Source organism: Protopterus annectens, chromosome 1.part0, assembly GCF_019279795.1.
Source record: "Protopterus annectens isolate FY-2018-M chromosome 1.part0, PAN1.0, whole genome shotgun sequence".
Lineage (NCBI taxonomy): Eukaryota > Metazoa > Chordata > Ceratodontiformes > Protopteridae > Protopterus > Protopterus annectens.
In genome coordinates, this window is record NC_056725.1 from 86,755,479 (window position 1) to 86,764,442 (window position 8,964).

Genomic DNA, 8,964 nt, shown 5'->3' on the forward strand with positions numbered 1-8,964 from the left:
ACGACAGCTGAGACACATCTTTCTCAGGCAAAGAGCTTCCAGGATTCAAACTCGACCCTCAGTCTTCAAAACCAGCACTTTAACCACTATGCTAGCAAGCCTCAAGGTGGCAGTGTTCTACTGAAAAACTTTCTTCAGAAAAATCCCTTCCAGTCATTTTTTTTTTTTTTTTTTTTAGAATAACTGAATTGCTCTTCTTCCAGCACATCTTTCTCAGGTAAAACCGAGTTGGCTTATGACCTCTGGTCACCTAGGCCTCCTTAGCCAGTGCACTATATAAGGCTTAATCGCTGCATGCAGCACAGCATTCAGAAGGAATCTTTTCATCTGTCACTCTTTTTTTTTTTTGTATTTGTGTGTTAACAGAGTTACTGAATTAGCTCATCTCAGTTCTCTCTTCTGCAATGCTTACCACAAAACGAAGGAGAGGTATATGATGGTGGGGGGCAGTTTGTGATAGGCCAGTGTAACTGGTCATCCTGCGATGCTTAAAGAGTGGCAGGGTGAAGAAGAAACTTGCAGACAGCACTTAGAACTGAGACAGAGGCAAGATTGAAAACAGTCAGTCTGGAGCTGCGAGACAAGGCAGAGATCAGACTCTTGGCAGGTTGCCGCCCAGACATGAGGGCAACAGACGGAAGCTTCCCAGTACCATGGAACAGAGGTCAGTCTCAGTAGCCCTGTCAGGCTGTGACTGTGAGATACAGGTCAATCCCTGGCTGACTTTGAGCCACCGGTCCTAGTACTAATTAGAAAAGTGCACATTGCCCCACCAAAAGGTAGCTGGGGCCCGTCACGTGGGATCGAACCCAGCGACCTTGAGCAAGTATATTAGCACCCACGCTCTAAATCCAACTGAGAGCTAACCGGCCCTGTGTGGGTAAGAGTGCCCTCGGAAAGCTCCGAATACTGGAAACATGGTAAATCTGATGTCAAGGGACAGTGTGAACAATTATGTGTAAAAGGTGCCCTGACTCCAGCTCAACAAGTGCTACTGTATCAATACTCCTTTTGACAGATGACAGCTAGTATCTGTCAAACATTCCCGACTCATTCAAGCTCTCCACTGGAGAATGCTGGATCTTGAATTACCTTCATTTCTTTGGAACCTGTGACTTAAATTGCTTCACCATGATGCTTTGTTTCTTTCAGCTAGGAAGCTGATGCTTTCGGGTTTCCTAGAAAGTAACTCAAAGCTTTTAGGCGGTATGCAGGGATCCAGGACTGGAACTCAAATAAGTGTCCATAGTCTGAAGCACAGCTGCTGACAAAAGTCTACCAGGATGGTGCAGTGTCCGTGGAGCTGATTGGCAAGCAATTGCAAGAGTCTGAGACAGCAAAACTCTGTATTTCATTGCGAGGTAGAAATGCGGATGGCTACGCATACCTTCTGAATGCTGCATCCAGAAACGACAGTGCTTACTACAAGCAGCTGTCCTTCCACACACAGCAGGAGAAGATGGAAGCCACAGGCCCTGGCAAGATTGGATCTCGATTTCTGCGACTTACGAGACCAGGGCTCTAACGCTAGAGCTACACAGTCCACTCCACTTGCGCTTCTGATGGCCTTTTTTTAAACATATCTGTTCACTGTTGTCTGCCTTCTGACGAGCAGGGCAATGCAATTTGCATTTTAGGACCGCTTTTGTCACCTGCCTGTTATTCCACCGCCAAGGGGCGCTGGGGCGAAGCTATGACCTGCTGGTAGCCATATTGCCAGTGCAGTGATAGCCCGATACATTGGCAATCCAGTGACATGCCTCAGAACTGAAAACCGATTGGCGGCTGTAAGCGTCTGCAAAAATATTCTTCCTCAATAAATTATCTTCATTTACTTTGTCTTTTCGAATACCTAGATCACACAGAAGTTACAAGCTTAGGAGCGATGAAGTAGAGAAACTTTCTGAACAGGCACTCTCCTGGTTAAAGAAGGATTATGTCATGCTCAATGTCATTTGCAAACCTGCATGCATCCTACCGCATAGTCCTTTGCATGCAATATGGAAAATAGTTTTCAAAAAGTCTGCCTTTCGGAATCACTACAAAGAGTGCTTGCGAAGCTTTAGCAGTGAAATGGAATGCAGACGGATTCAGGTATGGCCAGGGATGCTTTGACAACACTGGGACAAGGTACTGCTGCACTTTCATCTGTCACCTACAGTGGATGAGAAAGGCCGGACACAGAGCCTGAGCAGAAGAAACATGATGTATGTCTTGGCGTATTGCTAGTAGCAGGCAGTGGAACAATGCTGTGAGTGCAAGGCCCACTGGAAATATAGTGCCCTAAAACTCATCTGACTACGGGTGTTACGACCAGCTGAGACACATCTTTCTCAGGCAAGAGCTTCAGGATTCAAACTCATGACCCTCAGTCTTCAAAACCAGCACTTTAACCACTATGCTAGCTTGAAGCCTCAAAGAGGTGGCAGTGTTCTGCACAGCTTTCTTCAGAGAAAATCCCTTCCAGTCATTTTTTTTTTTTTTTTTTTTTAGAATAACTGAATTGGCTCTTCTTCAGCACATCTTTCTCAGGTAAAGAGCTCAGAGGATTCAAAGCGTATGACCTCTGAAGTCTACCGCGGCGACTCCTTAGCCAGTGCTACTAGCAAGGCTTAAATACGGCTGCATGCATGCACAGCTTTGTTCCAAGAAGGAATCTTTTCATCTGTCACTCTTTTTTTTTTTGTTTTTGTCTGTTAACAGAGTTGCTGAATTGGCTCTTCTCAGTTCCTCTTCTGCAATGCATTCCACAAAACTTGAAGGGGAGGTATGATGTGGGTGTTGGGGGGCAGTTTGTGACTAGGCCAGTGTAACTTCGGTCATCCTACTGCGATGCTTAAAGAGGTAACTGGGAGCAGAAGAAGAAACTTTTTGAACCCAGACCAGCATGAAAGGAATCTGAACAGAGGCAAGATTGAAAACAGTGATCAGTCTGGAGCTGCGAGACAAGGCAGAGATCAGACTCTTAAGCAGGGGTTGCAGCCCAGACCATGAGAGGCAACAGGCGAGAGCTTCCCAGTACCATGGAACAGAGGTCAGTCTCGAAAGTATCCCTGTCAGGCTGTGACTGTGAGATACAGGTCAAATCCCTGGCTGACTTTTGAGCCACACGGTCCTAGTACTGAATTGTGTGCACATTGCCCCCACCAAAGGTACTGTCCCGATACTGGGGGATCGAACCCGACCTTGGCGTTATTAGCACCTACGCTCTAACCAAGCTGTAGCTAAAAAAGCCTTACGGCCCTGTAGAGTAAGAGTGCCCCTCGAACTCCATCAGCATGGTAACTGATGTCAGGACAGTGTGAACAATTATGTGGAAAGGGTGCCCTGACTCGAAGCTCAACAGAGTGCTACTGTATCAAATGCACTCCTTGACAGATGACAGCTAGTATCTGTCAAAACGACATTTCGACTATTCAGCTCTCACTGAGAATGCTGATCTGAATTACCTTCATTTCTTTGAACCTGTAACCATTGCTTCATGATGCTCTGTTTCTTTTCGGCTAGGAAGCTGATGCGCTTGGGGTTTCCTAGAAAGTAACTCAAGAAGCTTTGAAGGCGGTATGCAGGGGATCGGGACTGGAACTCAAATAAGTGTGTCAGTCTGAAGCACAGCTGCTTGACAAAGTCTACCAGGATGGTGCAGTGTCCGTGGAGCTGATTGGCAAAAAGCGCAATTGCAAGAAGTCTGAGCAGCAAAAACTCTGTATTTCATTGCGAGGTAGAATGAGATGGCTGCGCTACCTTCTGAATGCTGCATCCAGAAGAGAGCAGTGCCTACAAGCAGCTGTCCTTCCACACACAGCAGGAGAAGATGAAGCCACCAGGAGCCCTGGCAAGAATTGGATCTCCACGGGACTTCGAACCTGAGACCAGGGCTCTAACATGAAACTACACAGTCACTCTTACCCGCTTCCTGATGGCCTTTGCCAGCTTAAACATATCACCATTACTGTTGTCTGCCTTTACGACAGATGAAATACAGTTCATTTTGAGACCTTTTATGCCTGCCTATTCCATAAAGGGCATGGGCAGCTATGACCTGCCCATATTGCCCAGTATATGGCACGATACATTGGCAATCCAGTGACATGCGCAGGAAACTGAAAACCGATTGGCCCGTAGCGTCTGCAAAAATATTCTTCCTCAATAAATTATCTTCATTTACTATGTCTTTGGAAAAGTAGTCACACAAGTTACAGCTTAGGAACGATGAAGTAAGGAAACTTTGAACAGGCACTCTCCTGGTTAAAAGGATTATGTCATGTCAATGTCATTTGCAAACCTGCATGCATCTGCATAGTCCTTTGCATGCAATATGGGAAATAGTTTTCAAGAAGTCACTTTCGGAATCACTACAAAGTGCTTGCAGCTTTAGCAGTAAGTAAGGATGCAGACGGATCAGGTATGGCCAGGGATGCTGACAACACTGAGCAAGGTGCTGCACTGTCTGTGCCACGGATGAGAAGCGGACACAAGAGCCTGAGCAGAAAAACATGATGTATGTCTTGTGCTAGTATGGCGTGGAACAATGCTGTGAGAGTGCAGGCCTAAAATATAGTGCCTAAAACTCATCTGACTACAGGTGTTACGACAGCTGAGACACATCTTTCTCAGGCAAGAGCTTCAGGGATTCAAACTCATGACCCTCAGTCTTCAAAACCAGCACTTTAACCACTATGCTAGCAAGCCTCAAGGTGGCAGTGTTCTGCACAGCTTTCTTCAAGAGAAAATCCCTTCCAGTCATTTTTTTTTTTTTTTTTTTTTTTTTAGAATAACTGAATTGGCTCTTCTTCAGCACATCTTTCTCAGGTAAGAGCTCAGAGGATTCAAACGTATGACCTCTGGTCTACACAACGACTCCTTAGCCAGTGCACTAGCAAGGCTTAAATACGCTGCATGCAGCACAGCTTTGTTCAAGAAGGAATCTTTTCATCTGTCACTCTTTTTTTTTTTGTTTTTGTCTGTTAACAGAGTTACTGAATTGGCTCTTCTCAGTTCACTATTCTGCAATGCATTCCACAAAACGAAGGGGAGGTATGATGGGGGGGGGGGGGGCAGTTTGTGACTAGGCCAGTGTAACTGGTCATCCTGCACGTGCTTAAGAGGTAACTGGGAGCAGAAGAAGAAACTTAGCGAGACAGCACTTGAAAGGAATACAAAAGAAGGCAAGATTGAAAACAGTCAGTCTGGAGCTGCGAGACAAGGCAGAGATCAGACTCTTAAGCAGGGTTGGCCCAGACATGGGGGGCAACAGGCAGAGCTTCCCAGTACCATGGAACAGAGGTCAGTCTCGGCGCCCTGTCAGGCTGTGACTGTGAGATACAGGTCAATCCCTGGCTGACTTTGAGCCCCCGGTCCTAGTACTAATTGTGTGCACATTGCCCCACCAAAGGTAGCTGGCCCGTGGGGGGATCGAACCCGACCTTGGCGTTATTAGCCCCCGCTCTAACCAACTGAGCAAACCCGGGCCCTGTAGGTAAGAGTGCCCCTCGAGCTCCATCAGCATGGTAACTGATGTCAAGGACAGTGTGAACAATTATGGGGAAAGGGTGCCCTGACTCAGCTCAACAAGTGCTACTGTATCAATACTCCTTGACAGATGACAGCTAGTATCTGTCAAACATTTGACTATTCAGCTCTCCACTGAGAATGCTGATCTGAATTACCTTCATTTCTTTGAACCTGTGACTTAAATTGCTTCATGATGCTCTGTTTCTTTCAGCTAGGAAGCTGATGCTTTCGGGTTTCCTAGAAAGTAACTCAAAGCTTTGGGCGGTATGCAGGGATCCGGACTGGAACTCAAATAAGTGCCCAGTCTGAAGCACAGCTGCTGACAAAAGTCTACCAGGATGGTGCAGTGTCCGTGGAGCTGATTGGCAAGCAATTGCAAGAGTCTGAGCAGCAAAAACTCTGTATTTCATTGCGAGGTAGAAATGAGATGGCACACGCTACCTTCTGAATGCTGCATCCAGAAAACAGTGCCTACAAGCAGCTGTCCTTCCACACACAGCAGGAGAAGATGAAGCCACAGGCCCTGGCAAGATTGGATCTCCGACTCGACCCTTACGAGACCAGGGCTCTAACAGAGCTACACAGTCACTCACCCCACGCTTCTGATGGCCTTTTTTTTAAACATATCTGTTCACTGTTGTTTGCCTTTCGACAGGGCAATGCAATTTGCATTTTTTTGGGCCTTTTTTCACACCTGCCTATTCCATAAGGGCATGGGCAGCTATGACCAGGCGCCATATTGCCCAGTATATGGCCCGGTACATTGGCAATCCAGTGACATGCTCACGAAACTGGAAACCGATTGGGTGTAGCGTCTGCAAAAATATTCTTCCTCAATAAATTATCTTCATTTACTTTGTCTTTGAATACTAGTCACACAAGTTACAGCTTAGGAAACGATGAAGTAAGGAAACTTTGAACAGGCACTCTCCTGGTTAAAAGGATTATGTCATGTCAATGTCATTTGCAAACCTGCATGCATCTGCATAGTCCTTTGCATGCAATATGGGAAATAGTTTTCAAGAAGTCACTTTGAATCACTACAAAGTGCTTGCAGCTTTAGCAGTAAGTAAGGATGCAGACCCGGGTCAGGTATGGCCAGGGATGCTGACAACACTGAGCAAGGTGCTGCACTGTCTGTGCCACGGATGAGAAGCGGACACAAGAGCCTGAGCAGAAAAACATGATGTATGTCTTGTGCTAGTAGGGGGTGGAACAATGCTGTGAGAGTGCAGGCCTAAAATATAGTGCCTAAAACTCATCTGACTACAGGTGTTCGACAGCTGAGACACATCTTTCTCAGGCAAGAGCTTCAGGGATTCAAACTCATGACCCTCAGTCTTCAAAACCAGCACTTTAACCACTATGCTAGCAAGCCTCAAGGTGGCAGTGTTCTGCACAGCTTTCTTCAAGAGAAAATCCCTTCCAGTCATTTTTTTTTTTTTTTTTTTTTTTTTTAGAATAACTGAATTGGGTCTTCTTCAGCACCTCTTTCTCAGGTAAGAGCTCAGAGGATTCAAGCGTATGACCTCTGGTCTACAGCGACTCCTTAGCCAGTGCACTAGCAAGGCTTAAATCGCTGCATGCAGCACAGCTTTGCTCAAGAAGGAATCTCTTCATCAGACACTCTTTTTTTTCTTGTTCTCGTCTGTTAACAGAGTTACTGAATTGGCTCTTCTCAGTTCACTATTCTGCAATGCATTCCACAAAACGAAGGGGAGGTATGATGGTGGGGGGGGGGCAGTTTGTGACTAGGCCAGTGTAACTGGTCATCCTGCACGTGCTTAAGAGGTAACTGGGAGCAGAAGAAGAAACTTACCCAGACAGCACTTGAAAGGAATACGAACAGAAGGCAAGATTGAAAACAGTCAGTCTGGAGCTGCGAGACAAGGCAGAGATCAGACTCTTAAGCAGGGTTGCGCCCAGACATGAGGGCAACAGGCAGAGCTTCCCAGTACCATGGAACAGAGGTCAGTCTCGAAGGTGCGCCCTGTCAGGCTGTGACTGTGAGATACAGGTCAATCCCTGGCTGACTTTGAGCCTCCGGTCCTAGTACTAATTGTGTGCACATTGCCCCACCAAAAGGTAGCTGGCCCGTACGGGGATTGAACCCGCGACCTTGGCGTTATTAGCACCACGCTCTAACCAACTGAGCTAACCGGCCCTGTGGGTAAGAGTGCCCCTCGAGCTCCATCAGCATGGTAACTGATGTCAAGGACAGTGTGAACAATTATGTGTAAAGGGTGCCCTGACTCAGCTCATCATGCTACCAGATTAATACTCTTGACAGATGACAGCTAGTATCTGTCAAACATTTGACTATTCAGTTTCCACTGAGAATGTTGATCTGAATTACCTCATTTCTTTGAACCTGTGACTTAAATTGCTTCTTATGATGTTTGTTTCTTTTCAGCTAGGAAGTTGATGCTTTCGGGTTTCTAGAAAGTAACTCAAAGCTTTGGCGGTATGCAGGGATCGGACTGGAACTCAAATAAGTGTCCCGTCTGAAGCACAGCTGCTGACAAAAGTCTACCAGGATGGTGCAGTGTCCGTGGAGCTGATTGGCAAGCAATTGCAAGAGTCTGAGCAGCAAAAACTCTGTATTTCATTGCGAGGTAGAAATGAGATGGCACACGCTACCTTCTGAATGCTGCATCCAGAAAACAGTGCCTACAAGCAGCTGTCCTTCCACACACAGCAGGAGAAGATGAAGCCACAGGCCCTGGCAAGATTGGATCTCACGACTCGAGCTTACGAGACCAGGGCTCTAACCGCAGAGCTACACAGTCACTCACCCCACGCTTCTGATGGCCTTTTTTTTTAAACATATCTGTTCACTGTTGTCTGCCTTTCGACAGGGCAATGCAATTTGCATTTTTCGGACCTTTTGTCACACCTGCCTATTCCATAGGGCATCGGCAGCTATGTCTGGACGGGTCATATTCCCCAGTATTTGGCCCGATTCGTTCGCAATCCAGTGACATGCTCAGGAAACTGAAAACCGATTGCGCTGTAGCGTCTGCAAAAATATTCTTCCTCAATAAATTATCTTCATTTACTTTGTCTTTCGAATACTAGTCACACAAGTTACAGCTTAGGAACGATGAAGTAAGGAAACTTTGAACAGGCACTCTCCTGGTTAAAAGGATTATGTCATGTCAATGTCATTTGCAAACCTGCATGCATCTGCATAGTCCTTTGCATGCAATATGGGAAATAGTTTTCAAGAAGTCACTTTCGGAATCACTACAAAGTGCTTGCAGCTTTAGCAGTAAGTAAGGATGCAGACGGGATCAGGTATGGCCAGGGATGCTGACAACACTGAGCAAGGTGCTGCACTGTCTGTGCCCCGGATGAGAAGCGGACACAAGAGCCTGAGCAGAAAAACATGATGTATGTCTTGTGCTAACGGCGTGGAACAATGCTGTGAGAGTGCAGGCCTAAAATATA

At 46.4% G+C, this 8,964-nt stretch overlaps 1 non-coding gene across 1 annotated transcript; it reads right to left on the reverse strand.

The window, feature by feature from the left end:
- Positions 1 to 7,604: 7,604 nt before the first annotated feature.
- On the reverse strand, positions 7,605 to 7,678 carry TRNAI-AAU. The gene has a single exon. It is a non-coding gene; the product is annotated as a tRNA-Ile (tRNA).
- Positions 7,679 to 8,964: the final 1,286 nt, after the last annotated feature.